At 33.8% G+C, this 16,954-nt stretch overlaps 1 pseudogene; it reads left to right on the forward strand.

Annotated features, from left to right (window-relative positions):
• The first annotated feature begins 413 nt into the window (after nt 1-413).
• On the forward strand, nt 414-510 carry LOC122114788 (annotated as a pseudogene).
• Nucleotides 511-16,954: the final 16,444 nt, after the last annotated feature.

Here is a 16,954-nt window from a genome sequence, read left to right on the forward strand (position 1 = left end):
CATCAGGGAGATATTTGTGCCTGTAAGACCTCATTTGGGAAAATTTCAGCTGTAGAGGTTTAGAAGTAGCTCTTAAACAAGGCTTACTTTCAATCCATTAGCTCCACAAAGGTAACTCAGTTAGATAAATAAGTACATGAAAAAGCCATCACCTTTGGACCTAGCTATAAATTCTTGAAATTACAATCAAATCCCAAATGAAAAAGACTTAAAATAATTATTGACACAAAATATTTCAAATATGAGCAATCGACTGAGCAATATAATTTTTTCCAGGATTCACAGAATTTTAGGGAAATAAGATCAATCGCATTGTTAGGAACAATAAGGTTTCCTTGTTACAAATAGGCACCCAAGGATATAAGCCTGTTTAAAGATTGCATCATTAACTACTTAAATTTAGAGGACACTACATGCTTCAGCAACACGTATACCCAAATTAAAATACAGAGATTAACATGGCACTTGCACAAGGATGATATGAAAATTTGTGAAGTATTGCATATTTTTCATTCTTCAGATTCAAGAAATGAAAAACAGTTATTAAAAAGCTGATTACAAAATTACCAATGTAATAATACATGTAATTCATATAATTAAAAGTTAGTTTGACCTCAGTGTATAAAATCTTCACCTTAGAAAGGCCTTTACATAGCATAACCTTTACAAAACTGTTGAAAATAGACAACTTGGTCGCTTTCTCCAAAGAAATAAAATAGTATAAGGACTTAGGAAAAAAAAGAATCTTAAACTGTTTCTATCTGGAATGCAATCTGAAAGGACATACAAATGAACCTATATATTATAAAACAATGTAGAATTTAGAGTATAAGTAGGAGAGAATAAAAAAAGATTATGGACATTGTACAAACATAGATTATAGAATATTTTAAAATATACTATTTTCAGACAATGACCAGAAATACTTTAGTTTCTCTACTACTCATTTCAAAAGATAAGTTAAAATTATTTCTGATTAAAAAATAACCAACTCTGCAGAAATCATTATAGATGTATATAAAAACTCTTGAATATATTTTGACATCAAATGCAGGCAATTCACTTGGAAGTATTCCACAGAATCCATGAATTTTTACAGTAAGAGATTGTTGTTGCCAGGCGCCAGTAGCCCACGCCTATAATCCTAGCTACACAAGAGGCTGAGATCTGAGGATCTCGATTCAAAGCCAGCCCGAGCAGGAAAGTCCGTGAGATTCTTATCTCCAATAAACCACTAGAAAACTGGAAGTGGAGCTGTGGTTCAAGCGGTACAGCACTCTCTTTCAGCCGAAGAGCGCAGGGATAGCACCCAGGCCCAGAGTTCAAGCCCCACAACCAACCAAAAAACAACAACAACAACAACAACGAGATTTCTTTTATTTAGATTGTGAAAATATTTTGTATGGACATAAAAGGATGGACTGTCATTTTTGAAATTTAAGAAACTTAACCAAACCATTAGGACTGAGGAGAACAATTTGTACAGCCTTCCACAACTTCAAAGATGTAGTGATACATACTTTTCTGTTTGGCCATATCAAATGCAGTTTCTTCCAAGTTGTTCTTCAGGCCTGGATTGACATAAGGGTTCAACAGAAGTAGATCCAAAGTATCTTTGCTATCTCAATACTCAGCATCAAGATGCAAGGGGGTCAAGAGGCCTTTAGTATTGGCATTGGTATCTGCATCATGATGAAGTAAAAAAGAAGCCACACTGGTATTATTCCAGATATATGCATTGTGCTGGGGTGTCCAGCCATCTACAGTTACTGCATCTGCCGCTGAGCCACCAACTCATGGAAAATGTCTAAGTGTCCACTGTAGGCTTCCCAATGAAGTTGGGTATATTCATCGTCATCCCTAGTATTCACATGAGTGGCCTTTTAGGAAAGTAGTCTCCACACTGTAGTAAGCTGATTATTTTCAGCAGCCCAAAGAAAAAATTTGTTTCGATCCTTCTCCATTTAATTCTTGCAATTGATATCATTCCTCACTTGTTCATCTTGTTCCTCATTTTCATCATAATTGCCTAACCGGAGACTTTGAATGCCAATGGGAATAAGGTGTCCATGTATTTCCCTACATAGATTGAACTGGTCAGAAATATCCAGTGAATTTTCTGCATATGTTTTTTCACCATGATTTCTATTCTCTTTTTCCATTATTACTACTCAAAATTATTCTAACTTGAGAGTAGGGAATTTGTGGAGAGCAGAGGAAAAATGTTGCTCAATATTCAAAGGTACAGACTCAAAATGAGGACCATGGGTGTCTTTATGTGCAGCTTATTCTAGGAATTAGAAAATATGAAATAATGACTTCTATAAAAATGATCTGGGAAATGTCAGAGCAGAAAGTGAAATGAGGAAACCAAAAACATAAAAGCAAAATAAATTAGGATAATTATGTAGCAATAATATCATGCTGATTCTGAACTGCTGTTTGTTTGTTTGTTTTTGGGTCCGGGGGTGGGGCCTGAACTCTGGGCTTGGACACTGTCCCTCAGTTCAAGGCTAGCGCTCTACCACTTGAGCCATAGTGCCACTTCCGGCTTTTTTCTTTTTGCTTATGTGATGCTGAGGAATAGAATTCAAGGCCTCAGGCATGCAAGGCAAGCGCTCTACCACTGAGCCACCTTCCCAGCCCGATCTATTGTTTTGATTATATTCTCTAAGAAGAAAAAGCTAGGATAGATAGCAAAGGACTACTAATATGTTTGACTTCTCATTAAGCACCTTCAATCACCAAAATCACATGAAAACAATAGACAGGCCTACTTTATTAGATGAAAACAAGTGTCCAAAAAAAAAAAACAAAAGAATTTAAGTAGTCATGCAAAGGACTTCGATTTTACTACAGCACTATACATTTTTTTATAATGTTGGGTAACAATAAATATTGGATCCATTAGAAAGCTCTTAAAGCTTATATGTTCAATAGTAAGTTCTCTTACACTATATCATGATATTTTTGTGTATGATCTTAAGAAGAAATTTACATTACTAATTTGAATTCCTGACAGAACAATATCATCACTGCACATCTTGCTTTTATCATCTACGTTTTAAATTACTAGTTAAATATGTGCATTATATAAGCATAAAAGAATAATAGAAGCCACGCTGATGGCTCATGTCTTTAATCCTAGCTAATCAGAAAGATGAAATCTTACGATTGAGGTTTGAAACCAGACCAAGAAACAAAAAGTCCAGGGGCTGGGAAGGTGGCTCAGTGGTAGAGCTCTTGCCTTTGAATGCATGAAGCCCTGGGTTTGATTCCCCAGCACCACATAAGCAAAAAGAAAAAAAGGCAGAAGTGGCACAGTGGCTCAAGTGGTAGAGCGCTAGCCTTGAGCTGAAGAGCTGAGGGACAGCACACAGGCCCAGAGTTCAGGCCCCAAGACCGGACCCACACCCCCCAAAAAAGAAAAAAGTAAAAAAATCCATTAGATTCTGATTTGAAGGTAACCAGCAAAAGCTAGAAATGGTCCTGTGGTATAAGCGGTAAAATGCTAGCCTTGAGAAAACTAAAACAAAAAAAAACAACAAATTCTGGGACAGAGCCAGGCCTTAAGTTCAACCCTTAGTATTAGCACCAAACAAATGAATGAATTACTTAATTAAAATAAATTAAGTGGTCACATGTGTCAAGGCAAGTAAAATGTAACACCCGTGGTGAAGGGATTGTGTATTATTTTGTAATGAGGTAAATTATCATTTGTCCTAATCACTAATATTTTATTTGAACTTTTTTGTACAATAAACCCTGAATTTAGCATGCCTGTATATGTGTGTGTGTACATGTGCACACATGTGTGTATGTGTATATGTATGTGTGTGCTGTTGCAATGTTGCTTGCCAATGTGAACAAGTTAAGCCTGAAAAGATCTAACTGTGTTGCAATATTTTATTTATCAGTATCTGTCATGTCATCTCTATGGAACCACCCTTCTGTACATTTTAGTTGTCAAATAATAACATCATCATAATCAAAGCATTTACAACATTAAGTTAGATAAAAGAGACTGCTTTCAGCTCTTATTATATGTTAGGTGAGAAGATACAGACATAATTAGGTAGTAAGTTATTGGTGTAAGCTGATTGTCAGTACAAAATATGTATTTGATCTCTTAAATTGTTTATACATTTAAGATATACTCATGAAGTGGGTTTGACTGACTTGACCAAACAAGTATTACTCTCTGGTTATTCCTGTGAAACACAAGATCGATAAATTCTTTCCAGATTTCTGTTGAAAATAACTTTCTTAGTAAGATCATATCTATTCTAAGAGATAATCAACTCCATATTACATTTGAATATCCCATCTTATTGCCCGAAAATCAGTATTGTGGATATGCTTGTTAGATATTCCTTTCAAAAACAAACAAACAAAATCATGTGTCATCTCCAAATGGTGGATGTATTTGAAGTTGTTTTGTACATGCAAAGGGATCTTCAAGAATGGCTCTTTTGTGGGATTAACTATTGCAACTTTAACAAATAAGGCTTTTTAAATATCTTTTCCAATATAAATATCATTCCAGAGCGAGTCTTAAATTTCTGAAAAAACTTTTGACTATTTAAGTATTATTTCAGTTCATTGACTGTAGAGCTAAAGACATTTCGAAATAAATATTGTTAAGATCTGAAAATGTAAGTAGGTATATAGGCTTTTTATGCATCATTTTATGAAAACCCAATTTTTATGAAAGTAAATGAAATAGAATAATAGAATGTAAGTGAATTTCATAGGCTAATTATTAGTATAACTTTGTTTTCTATTAACACAGTCCTTTGAATGTAGATGATGCAGTTAAATTATTTCCTTTGTGTCTCTTAACTTTAGTTAGTTTTAGAATCTGTATACGTAGAAGAGTGAATTTGTAGTATAAATAAAGGTCTTTAAAATGATTAGGATTAATCTTGTGTTTTGTGTCCTACGCCCAAGAAAATAAGTTATTTTCAAGTGTTAATAGTTTATCATCATCATTATCATTATCATAATACATTTTGAAAAAATGCAGTAGTATTGATGTCTTTTTAAACCAATTGTATTCACAAGTTGGAGAGTCTTAAATTCATACGTAAGTCTTGGTGTCTATGAGTTTTAACCTCTTGTTCCTAACATTAATTAATTAATGATAGGTCAGACTGCATTTTGGGGTATATGAAACGTAAAATATTTATCTGGGTTCAAATGTGATTTTTATATCAGTCTTGCTTTAAGAACATTTTAAAGTAATACATTTCTCTCAAAATGTTGGGTGTAAAAGCAATCAAAATACTTCTAATGGTAAACAACTTAGGTGAGCAATGTGGAAATGATTGTTTCCATAAGATCTGCAGTCTGTTTCCAACAGGATTTGGCAGGTCGTTCTTTCACTATGACTGTGTTAAACAGAGATGTGGTCCCCAGGCAGTGCAGAGTTCAGTCATGGGATAGTATATGATTTCTACTATTTTCAGCGAGAAATCAAGAATGTTATAGTTTAGCAGTTCCTTTCGCCAGGGAAGTATAAATTGATTATGAACTTAGAGTTTTCATATTACAGTTACTTATTTTCTTTTTTTTTCTTTTTTTCTTTTTTTTTGGTCAGTCATGAGGCTTGAACTCTGGGCTTGGGCAGTGTCCCTGTGCTCTTCCACTCAAGGTGAACGCTCTGCCTCTTGAGCCACAGTGCCACTTCCAGTTTAGTAGTGGTTTATTAGAGATAAGAGTCTCACAGTCTTTCTTGCCCGGGCTGGCTTTGAACTGTGATCCTCAGATCTCAGCCCCCTGACTAGCTTGGATTTCAGACGTGAGCCACCGGCATCTACCTGTTAAATATTTCCTAACAAAGTTAAAGGGAGAGATTATTAGAGTGTGCCCAACAATTTTGGGCAATTTTCTTAGAATTAGTAGACTGAATGCTGGTATTTTAGTCATAAAATAGAATGAGTTTATTTGATATGGTGGGAATGAGCCACATGCTAACACTTACCATGTGTGCAATGTTGTAATAGTAATTCCAACTCAGAAGTCTTCAATATCATCATCTGAGAATTAAAATAGAAGTAGTTCCATTTTATGGTATTATTGTGAGTATTAAATTAGATATCATAGGTAAAGTGCTTGGAAAAACAAGCAGTATTTGATACTTTCTACTTGTTATTTTATAATGTGATGATTCTAATATTTTTACTGTGATTTTTATATTGTGTCTATTTAGGATATGCAATGTGCTGAATTAATATTCATTGCATTGTGAGAAAAATACCTGCAGATAAAATTTCTGAGGAGGGAATTATTATATTGACTCATGGTGTAAGAGAACACAGTTTAAGATCAGATATCTCCATTGTTTTTAATTATATTTTTATTAAATAATTGTATGAAGAAATTTCCCTTCAACAAATCAGTTTATAAGTACAATGGATCGTTAAATAACTTTCCCACACACTTCCAAACCTCACCCCACTTTATTTTTTCTAGTTTCATACTATCTGCATTGAATATTATGCCTTCATTGTCTTCCTTCATAGCTCTCTTTATTCCTTCCCTTTGACTTCCCCTCACACCTTCCAAGTGATAGTTTTCTGATACTCATTTTGTAGGATTAAAAGTTCCATTTTATAAGAAAATAAACCTTTTAACTAATCCTCAGCAAATAGCATGGGTTGGTTAATACTGTTGTCTAAACTTGCATAAATTTTGGCTTCAAAATACAGACAGAACATGGGTCCTTTGTGTGACTGGCTCTGAATTAACTTACTTAACACATTTTTAGATCTATCTATTTCATCACAAATGATTTAACAGTCTTTATAATGGATGGATGCAATTCAATTGTGTATATGTGCTACACATTCTCCAACCCTCCATCCACCAAAAGGCATCTGGACTGTTTCCATAACGTGGCTATGGTGAATCATGCAGCAGTGAACATGGTTGTGAAAGTGATTTTACTGTAATCTTTTGGAAGAATTCATCACTATCTTTTTGGGAGCAATCCTCTAGCCAATTTTACAGAATATGCACATCCCTCCCTTCATCTCCATCACAACGTGTTGCAAGTTTTCAAAAACAAACTAACCCCTAATGGTCTCAATAAGCTAAAACCACACGGTGCCCATATTTTTCAATACATTTTTTTCATAATTGTACACATAATTTAGTGAGAACCTTCGATGTACTTTCCTAATGTGGGAATGAGGGACATGACAATAGAGTAAAAGTAAGAAATATGCAATGTAATTGCCTATTATCATATTTAAAATCTTTTTCAGCTCTAATTCATAGACCCATTATTATTTTAATCTTTATTTGATTGCTTCATCTATCTCCTAAATTATAACAGGTGATTTAATTACAAAGGCAAAAAAGTGTAGTTTGATTTTGACACTCATGTGTGAGGATCCATGATATGGGCAATACATGGATTGAAATTAATAGCCATTATTTATTTTGTTAAAGTAAAATTGGTTTTCCCAAACTGATTCTTGCAATACATATTCAATTCAACAAGAAACATTTGACAATTCCTTGTTTTATTCCTCATTAACTTTTGTTTCCATTTTATTTTATAACGAATGATGATTTCATAAACCTACTATAGATACAAAAATATATTAAATATTTCTATCTGAGGATAGGAAGGTGGCTCAGTGTTGAAGCGCTTGCCTTGCATGCATGAGGCCCTGGGTTCAATTCCTCAGCACCACATAAGCCAAAAAAGGAAAAAGCTGGAAGTGGCGCTGTGGCTCAAGTGGTAGAGAGCTAGCCTTGAGCTGAAGACCTGACGAACAGCACCCAGGCCCAGAGTTCAGGCCCCACGACCAAACCTCCCAAAATTATTTATATCTGTATTCATTGATATATACATACACACATCTATTATACAGGTTATAATGATAAATTATAACTTCTGTAACAATTTACTAAATTATAAAAACATCAATGGCTCATGCCTGGAATCCTGGTTACTCAGAAGGCTGAGATATAATGATCATAGTGTGAAGCCATCCTGGGCAGTAAAGTCCAAGAGCCTCTTATCTCCAAACAACTAAAAGAAAATCAGAATTGGAACTGTGCTCAAAAGAGTAGAGTGGTAGCTTAGAGAGAAAAAGCTCAGGGACATCACTCAGGCTCTTAGTTCAAGAACTACAATCTACCCTAAAAAGTCTATTTAATTTACCCCTGTGTAAATAGAGTATTTCCATCACCCAAATTCACATCCATTTTCATTTGCAAGGTAACACTGTTATGTATGGAGTACCACATACATTATCACTTAAGTAGAAAGCATTGCAACGTGGGTTCATTCTATCTCTTTCATGGATTTTAGTCCACCCAAATACTCAAATTTTACAATTATTCCATTAAAGTCATAGCTTTTTTCTTTAATACCCATAATATTAGAGCTTGAATTGTGTCTCATAAATGGGTGTTCTTACCACTTTGTCATGCCCCAGCCCTAAATGATCCTGATTAATTTTCAGATAGAATCTGGCTTCCTACTTGTGTGTAATCGTGGGCTCAGCCAACTTGATGTTATTCTTCCTGGAATTTAGAATAACAGATGCCTGGAATTGTGTACAGATCTTTCTACCCAGTCTGGACTTTAACCACTATCCTCACAACAGTACACTCTCATATAGTCAGGATTTTCATAAGCTTATCATAGCTGATTTTTAAAAAAATCTTTGCATTTCCTGCAGGTTCTTAAGTACTGAATTAATTTGTGTTTTTTGGGGCGGGGTTGTTTTCTTTCATTTGAATGTATGTGTTGAGTTTTTCTTCACTTTTCCTTTTGTTTCTTTCACGCAAGTTCTTACCTAAAGTGCTGAGAAACCAATACTTCTTTCGAAAGATAGTGAAGGTGAACATTACTTAGTTCAAAGCAATTTCAGTAATATTTAAACACCTTCATATTTATTAATGTATACAAATGCTAAGTTGCTGAGAAAAGTATTTTTATTTTCACAGTTGTCTTTGGGATACACAGACAGATAATGAATTATATGAAGATAATAAAACTACAGATGCTTGCCTGGAGGAGAAAAACCTATCATTAATTGTTTGACAGTGGCTTCCCTTCTCATGAAAGAAATATGTTGCTTTATGCAGGATTTCACAAAATCAAATTGCTAGGAAGAACCTAAGCAATCATCTAACACTACCGAGTTGAAGGAGATGATTTGACCTCCTGAATAATTTACTTTTGGATCAAATAAAAGCAGGCTTCCAAAAAGAGAGTACACTTTAGAAAAACGTAACGAGTTGTATGTAAACTGGTGCTTAGTTGGTTTTGTTAATTTGTGAACTAATACAGGGAAATAAAGTACAGCAAGGTTAAAAATTAAAGAACTCTGCATTGAAATACATATTTGTGTGTATGTGTGTGAGTATGTGCATGTGCCTGTACACACATGCGCATGTTCATGTTCTCATGCATGCATTCATCATTCTTGTGGCTTGATAGTGCCTGGGCACTATGCCTAAGCTTCTGTGCCCCAGGATATTGCTCTACCACTTGAGCCATTGCTTCACTTCTGGTTTTTTGGAGATAATCGCATGTATTTTCATGATGGGACTGGCTTTGAACAGTGGTCTTCAGATCTCAGTCTCTCAAGTAGCCAGCTAAGCTGATTCAGCCTCTAAGTAGCTAGTTAAAATTCTGCCTGTCCACTAGGCTTCACTGCTCTTTTATTCTTTTCTTGAGGTAATCACAAGTCTAAGTCATGTATATGTCTAATTGCTTTAAAAATATTGTTACTGCTTGGCATCAGAGGTTCCCATCTGTACTCTTAACTATTGAGGAGGCTTGAGAACAGAACCCAGGACAAATTTTAGTGGACTTCCTTCTCAATCTATAGCTGGGTTCATTGTATCATTTCCACCATCCTGCACTATCCTAGAGACTCAGATGGGAAGGACTGCAGGATCCAGGCCAGCCAAGGTAGGAAACTAGACAAGTTGGTGTGCAACGCCGATGCCATTGATGATATGAAGGCACAAAGGACAGATCAGGTTCATGTTCTTGTGGAAAGGGAACCACTATCTTAATATTAATCACTGATATTATGCCATCCTAGCAAGAACAATATCCCAAGTGGAAATCCCCACAATTTACTACAACCAAAATAAGTATATACATTTTCATCCAAAAACTTAGTACAATCTGTTGTTTGCTCTAATATCATCTTTATCTCATTATCATATAATGTGACAGAATAGTTTCTTCATTAAACTTACTATATATTTAAAAGACCTAGAAAATTCTTTTTCTCTTATTAAGTTCAAACGAATGTCAAATTGCCTCATTTCGTACATATTTGACTACCACTGAAAATTAATCTAATGTTTATTATAGTAATATATTCTGATTTATTACTTTACTTTGTAACAGTTTTTAAAGTTTTTTCTTCTCTGCTGAAATTTTATTTAAATATTATCACCAACGTATATTCCTTGAGTACTTGGGGCAGTTTCTTTCAAAGTTTTTAACCAATATCTTCGAAGAATTTTAATAGGTATATTATTTGGTTTATTTTTAATTTGTATTTAATTTTATTGTAAAGGTGATGTATACAGGGGTTACAGTGACTTAAGTAAGGTTATGAGTACATTTCTTATGGAAAGAACATTGTTATCCCCTCATCGATTTTTTTTTGTATACTCAAACAACTTCTGATGCTGTTGCTGTTGCTGTTGCTATTGATCAATGTGTACTTTTGCTTTCTTTGTTCATGCGTTTTTATTATAAAATTTATATACAGAGGGTTTACAGTTACTTAAGTCAACTAAATGTACAGTTCATTTTATTTTCTAAATTTCAAATTTTGAACTTAATTACTTATTTTCTTTTGTTTCATTAATGTAATTTTTCAGAGTTGTAGGATTAGTTGATTTAATTTTGCATGATTTTTACACATGTAAATTATTCAGACACATATATTTTGCTTTAAAAATATTTAACATGTGAATATTTAAAATTATTTTCTTAATTTTTATATGGTCGGTGAATTTAAATAAATTTATTTTCTTATAGTTCTAAACATATTTTTCCAGGTAACAAATACTTACTGTATTTTCAAAAAGCACATACTTTATTAAGAAAGGCTTCATTACCTGGTCACTTTTTTGTAAATATTTGTACTTGAATTAAAAATGTTTAAGATAGGCATGTTGACTTGTGGCTTCCATTTTCTAGCTCTGGTAGGAACTGCAAATAGGGTTTGTAATTCGGGAAAGCCTGAGAAACTATGAGACCTTATTATAAAAATATCCAGAGTGAAATGATTAGAGATATAGCCATTCATAGCGGGATATAGAGTGCATGGATATCATATTTTAAATCTTGAGTTAAAACAACAGTAACATCAATGTTTTGTCAAAATAAAAGCATATATGTTTCACAATGTTTATTATTTAAAACTTGTTTGCGAAGATTCTCATGTCTTCTATTTCTTAATTTTCAATTTACTTAATCCATAAGAATCCAAGTATATTGTGATTATTTTATTTCTACTACTTTTTTTTTTTTTTTTGTCGGTCGTGGGGCTTGAACTCTGGGCCTGGGCGCTCTCCCTCAGCTCTTTAGCTCAAGGTGAGCGCTCTACCACTTGAGCTACAGCGCCACTTATGGTTTTCTGGTGGTTTATTGGAGATAAGAGTCTCACGGTCTTTCCTGCCTGGGCTGGCTTTGAACTGCGATCCTCAGATCTCAGCCTCCTGAGTAGCTAGGATTACAGGCGTGAGCCACCAGCGCCCGGCTATTTCTACTACTTTTAAATATTATGAGCAATGCTTTGATTTCATATATTAACCTACTTTTACTATTTGTAAAAATTTTCTCTGTTTAATATGAAAATATCAATATTCCAAATGAATGGATGTGGTGTTTATGTGTGTGTGTGTTTATGTGGTTTCTATGTGTGTGTGCTTTCTGTGTACTTTGTAATGCTTGGGAGATCACACCATTGTTTCACATATGCCAGGCCAGGTTTTACCACTGAACCATATATTCTAGTTAGAATGCAAATAGTTTTTAAATTATGACTTTTAAATTTTCTTTGCTAGTATGTTTTTTCAAAGTAATATATAATGAAATGTGTACCATATTCTATTCACGATAGCAATTTTTATTGTTATTTTAGTGTTACTTAGAATATTTCCACTGCCTTTCCACTTACAAACTCTTGTGTTTGTTATTGATAAAGGTGTTGCTTTGCTTATTTTGTCTCTTCATTGAATTTGCCTTCAGAGTTTACCTATTCTTTCTCTTATTTATTAGGAAATTAATTACCATATTCCTATTGCAATATCTTTACATTGTAAGAGGTATATACAATGCTTTATTTTCTATTTTATTTTTTCCCACTCTCTCTGACTCTCAGTACACACTATTTTGTGTATTAAAAGAAAACTTGATTCAGGACACATCGATTATTTTCCTCCTTCTCTTCTCTGAAGTCTTTCAGTTTTTTGAAACACAATACCAATGACATACAGCTCCTATGTGGTCCATCATCCTATTCCCTCTCACTCTCCTCTGTAGTACATCTCAAGTCGTTATCATTCAGATTTATTAGGCTATAGTATTATCTAAATCTTAACTCATTCCTAAATTAGTTTTAGTTGCTTCTAGCATTCCATAAAGACATTTTTCTATATATAATACCTGGGGTCTTGTGCTTTCACAAGGTGAAAAATATGAGTGACTATAAAACATGTAGATATCTCTACAGAATATTGGTCCACTGCTCAATAAACTCCTATATAAATTCAAGGAATGTAGATCAGTTAGAACAATCTTGAAAAATGGTGTAGCTTGAGCCCTCATATTAGATTTGAATTTTATTACCATGTTTAGTAGTGAAGAAAACATATCTCTACTATAAGAATAGACACATATGTCCAACCTTTCTTTGATTTGTTGTGTTTCTGGGTCTCTATTAAGAAAATGTTGGCCTGTGCCAGTAAGACCTAGGGCTTCTCCTGCTCGATCCTGTAATGTTTTCAGAGTGTCCGCTTTGACTCTGAGGCTTTTGATCCATTTGGAGTTGATTCTGGTGCAGGGTGATATATAAGGGTCTAGCTTTATTTTTCTCCAAGTAGTTAACCAATTTAGTAAGCACCATTTACTGAAGAGGCTGTTTTGCTTCCATTCTTTTTTTAGCTCCATTATCAAAGATTAGATGGCTATAGGTCTGTAGGTTCATTTCTGGATTTTCATTTCTATTCCATTGGTCCTGAGGTCAGTTCTTGTGCCAGTACAAAGCTGTTTTGATTACTATGTCTTTATAGTGGAGTTTGAAATTTGGTATTGATATTCCTCCAGCAGTGTTCTTTCCTGTTGAGGATCATTTTTGCTATTCAGGGTCTTTTATTGTTCCATATGAATTTTTGCATTGCCTCTTCTATGTCCTTGTAGAATGAGGATGGAATTTTGATAGGTATTGCATTGAATTTGTAGATAGCCTTGGGAAGTATTGCCATTTTCCCGATGTTGATCTTTCTAATCCAGAAGCGTGGGAGTTTTTTCCCCTTTCTAAGTTCTGTTTGGATTTTCTTTTTCAAATTTTTTAAGTTTTCATCATAGAGGTCCAGAGCTTCTGCATGGCAAAGGACATAACTAGCACGATCAATAGAAAGCCCACGGATTGGGAGAAGGTCTTCACTAGCCATACAACGGACAAGGGTCACATATCTAAAATATACCTGGAATTCAAAAAAATTAAATCCCCCAACAACAAATCTTCAAAGAAACAACTCCCCAATAAATAAGTGGGCTAAAGTTTTAAAGAAAAACTTCTCTGAGGAGGAAAGCAGGATGGCCATTAGTCACATGAAGAAATGCTCAACCTCCCTACCCATAAAAAAAATGCAAATAAAAACAACATTGAGATATCACCTCACTCCAGTTAGAATAGCTAAAATCAAGAACTATAATGACAACAGATGCTGGATGGGATGTGGATAGAAGGGAACCTTATTGCATTGTTGGTGGGTGTGTAAACTTGTTCAACCATTTTGGAAAGCAGTATGGAGGTTCCTCAAAAGACTCCGCATAGAGCTCCCCTATGAGCCAGCAATCCCACTATTGGGCATTTACCCAAATGCTCACAAACAAGACCACACTAAAGCTACCAGCATGACTATGTTTATTACAGCATTATTTACTATAGCTAAGATATGGAACCAACCCAGATGCCCCTCAGTAGATGAATGGATCAAGAAAATGTGGTATACATACACAATGGAATTCTATGCCTCCCTCAGAAAGAATGACATTGCCCCATTTGTTCGGAAATGGAAAGACTTGGAAAAAATTATATTAAGTGAAATAAGCTAGGCCCAAAGAAACATAGGTCTCATGGTTTCCCTTATTTGCATTATCTAGTATATGTCTGAGTCAAGCAGAAAAGGTCAGATAAGGTGATGTTAGGGAAATGAACCCTAAGTTATGTATTCAAATGTTTTTTTTTTCTTTAATTCGATTGTTTCTAACAGATTTATAAGATTATTTCTTTGTTGCCTTCCATGTCCCTCCCCCACAGTATAACCCCTGCTTTCACTGTATTTGCGGTTCGTATAATTTGTGCCTGGGAAGGGGAAAAACAAATCGTTTAAATAGGGATACAGGTGGACCCATTGCAACAATGAGAAGTACAAGTTGTCATGTCGACAAAGAACTTTATAATTTGGTTCTTGGGTGGGAGGATTCGGTGAGATAGGGGGGAGGATGGGAAAGGTTGTGAAGGGGAAACAAAGGAGCAGGCTACAATGCCTGATTGGAAATGTACTCAATCTTGCCCATGTAATTGTAACCCCTCTGTGCATTATTTTCACAATAAAAAAAGAAAAAAAAGAAAAAAAGAAGAGACACATAGAAGAATGTAACAGATTTATCAAAAATAAATTCTTAGTTTTATGGTCAATACATTTTGACAAGGATGCCATGACTTTATCAAATAAAAATATAATCTTAAATGGGTATATTGGCACTATTGCCTCCCTAGATTTAAAGAATGATCTTAGACTACTACCTCTAGCCTTATACAAAAATTTAAAGTAAAAAATAATTATCAAACTAAATGTGAGGTGTAAAAATCTATAAAACATAAATGTAAACATTCATGATATTGGATCAGTAAAGGTTTCTAAAAGATTGACAATGAAAGTATTAGTTGCTAAAGAAAAGCAAGAATAAACTGATTAATATCAACTGATTACTGTTCTTAATTCTAAGAAAGGAGTAAAAACATATCCAACAGATAGAGGACACATATTTGTTAATGCTACAATATTAATGCTATAATGATACTGAGTCTTACGTACATTTATAACCTCTAACTCCATATAAAATTTTTCCCAAACATGATATTTTTTAAAGAACATATGTAAATTAATAGTCAATAAGAGGGGCATATGAATTAAGCTCCTCTTTATGATCTAAGAAAAAATATAAAAAACTCACTGGTATGACCATCATATAAAAAGATGACACAAAATATAGTAATGCATTTGTGGAGAAATATATACTCTCCACATAGCAGAATGATTTATAAAACTGCAATCATTTTAGCAAGCAAATTTTGAAGTATTCAAAAGGTCAAAGAGAATTTTATGATCCAGCGATCACACTTCTATGTATGTATTAAAGAGAAGAAAAAAAAAAAAACTTGGACAGAGAATGTAGTTAATTGACAGTGCACTTGAATAGTATGTGTGACACCCTGGAAATTATGCCTCAAAACAAATTTTGAAAAGACACATTATAGAGGATGTATGCTGAACAAATTCCTGTAACTGAATTTTGTATCTATTTTAATGTCTGTTCTAAAGTTTACAGCATTTCTATTTGAAGAAATGCAAGTTTGTGAAAATTAGGCTTGGAAAACCTGTGATTGTACAATTCACTTCCAAAGCACTAAAATGTATACAATAAAAGGAGATAATATATTGCATGTGAAATACATGACAGCCAAAAAAATTATTAAAAATACTTCACACAAATTTCAGAATATATGAAAAGATATCTTCGGTGTTGGCTAAAAAATCTTTGTAAACTACGGCTGTTAAAACAAAGATGTGATTTCTCTTTATTTTGAGTTTTTTTGATCTGTTGTTTTGATTTTATGCAGATATAACTCAATCAAAAAGTTTATGTGATAAATGGAATATCTAGAAATTATGCATCACTTATGAGTAATTGATAACTATTTCTGGAAGAAACTTTTGGCAAATGATAGAAGACCCAAATCTATTAATCTGCATTTTATGAAAGTCATATGTTACTTCCTCAATCCAATTGCTTTTCTCTACTTTGCTAGGAAGAAAATGTATTCTCACGTTAAGAGCCAATAGCAGTGAAAAACAAAATACACAATCATCTTTATTTATTTGTGAAAGTATCAAATGAAATAAAACAATTCTACTTAATCGACTCCAAATTTGGTATCTATGAAGATGTTCTTGAATGCCAACATCCATTGATTTTTCAGAATTTTAATTTCTACCAACATGTGAAAACTAGAACAAGAAAACAAATACAGTCTTAGAGCAAACCAGCCTTGGACTAATTTTCTTTATTGTTGTGAAATTACAAAAGAATTGATACCATTAAGAAAATGATCCATTCCTATGGAAATCAGTTAATAATGTTTATCACTTATAATTCCAATACCAAGCAAGAGTAATTTTATATAATCATTACAAATATCATTTTATTGCAATCTAAAATAGAATAAAAGACATGTCCCAATATATTATTATTATTCTTAATTTCTAATCATTACCTAAATATCTTAAACAATCTATATTGTCATGTCTTTAACGTAGATGCAAATATTCTATACTTTGTTTTTTTTTGTGGGGGGGGGGAGGGGCGGTTCCAGTAGTGAGGCCTGTACTCTGGGCCTGGGCACTGTCCCTCAGCTCTTCATCTCAAGACTAGTACTCTACCACT

This window comes from Dipodomys spectabilis, unplaced genomic scaffold, assembly GCF_019054845.1.
Source record: "Dipodomys spectabilis isolate Male_0828 unplaced genomic scaffold, ASM1905484v1 ptg000110l, whole genome shotgun sequence".
In the NCBI taxonomy this organism is placed as follows: Eukaryota; Metazoa; Chordata; class Mammalia; order Rodentia; family Heteromyidae; genus Dipodomys; species Dipodomys spectabilis.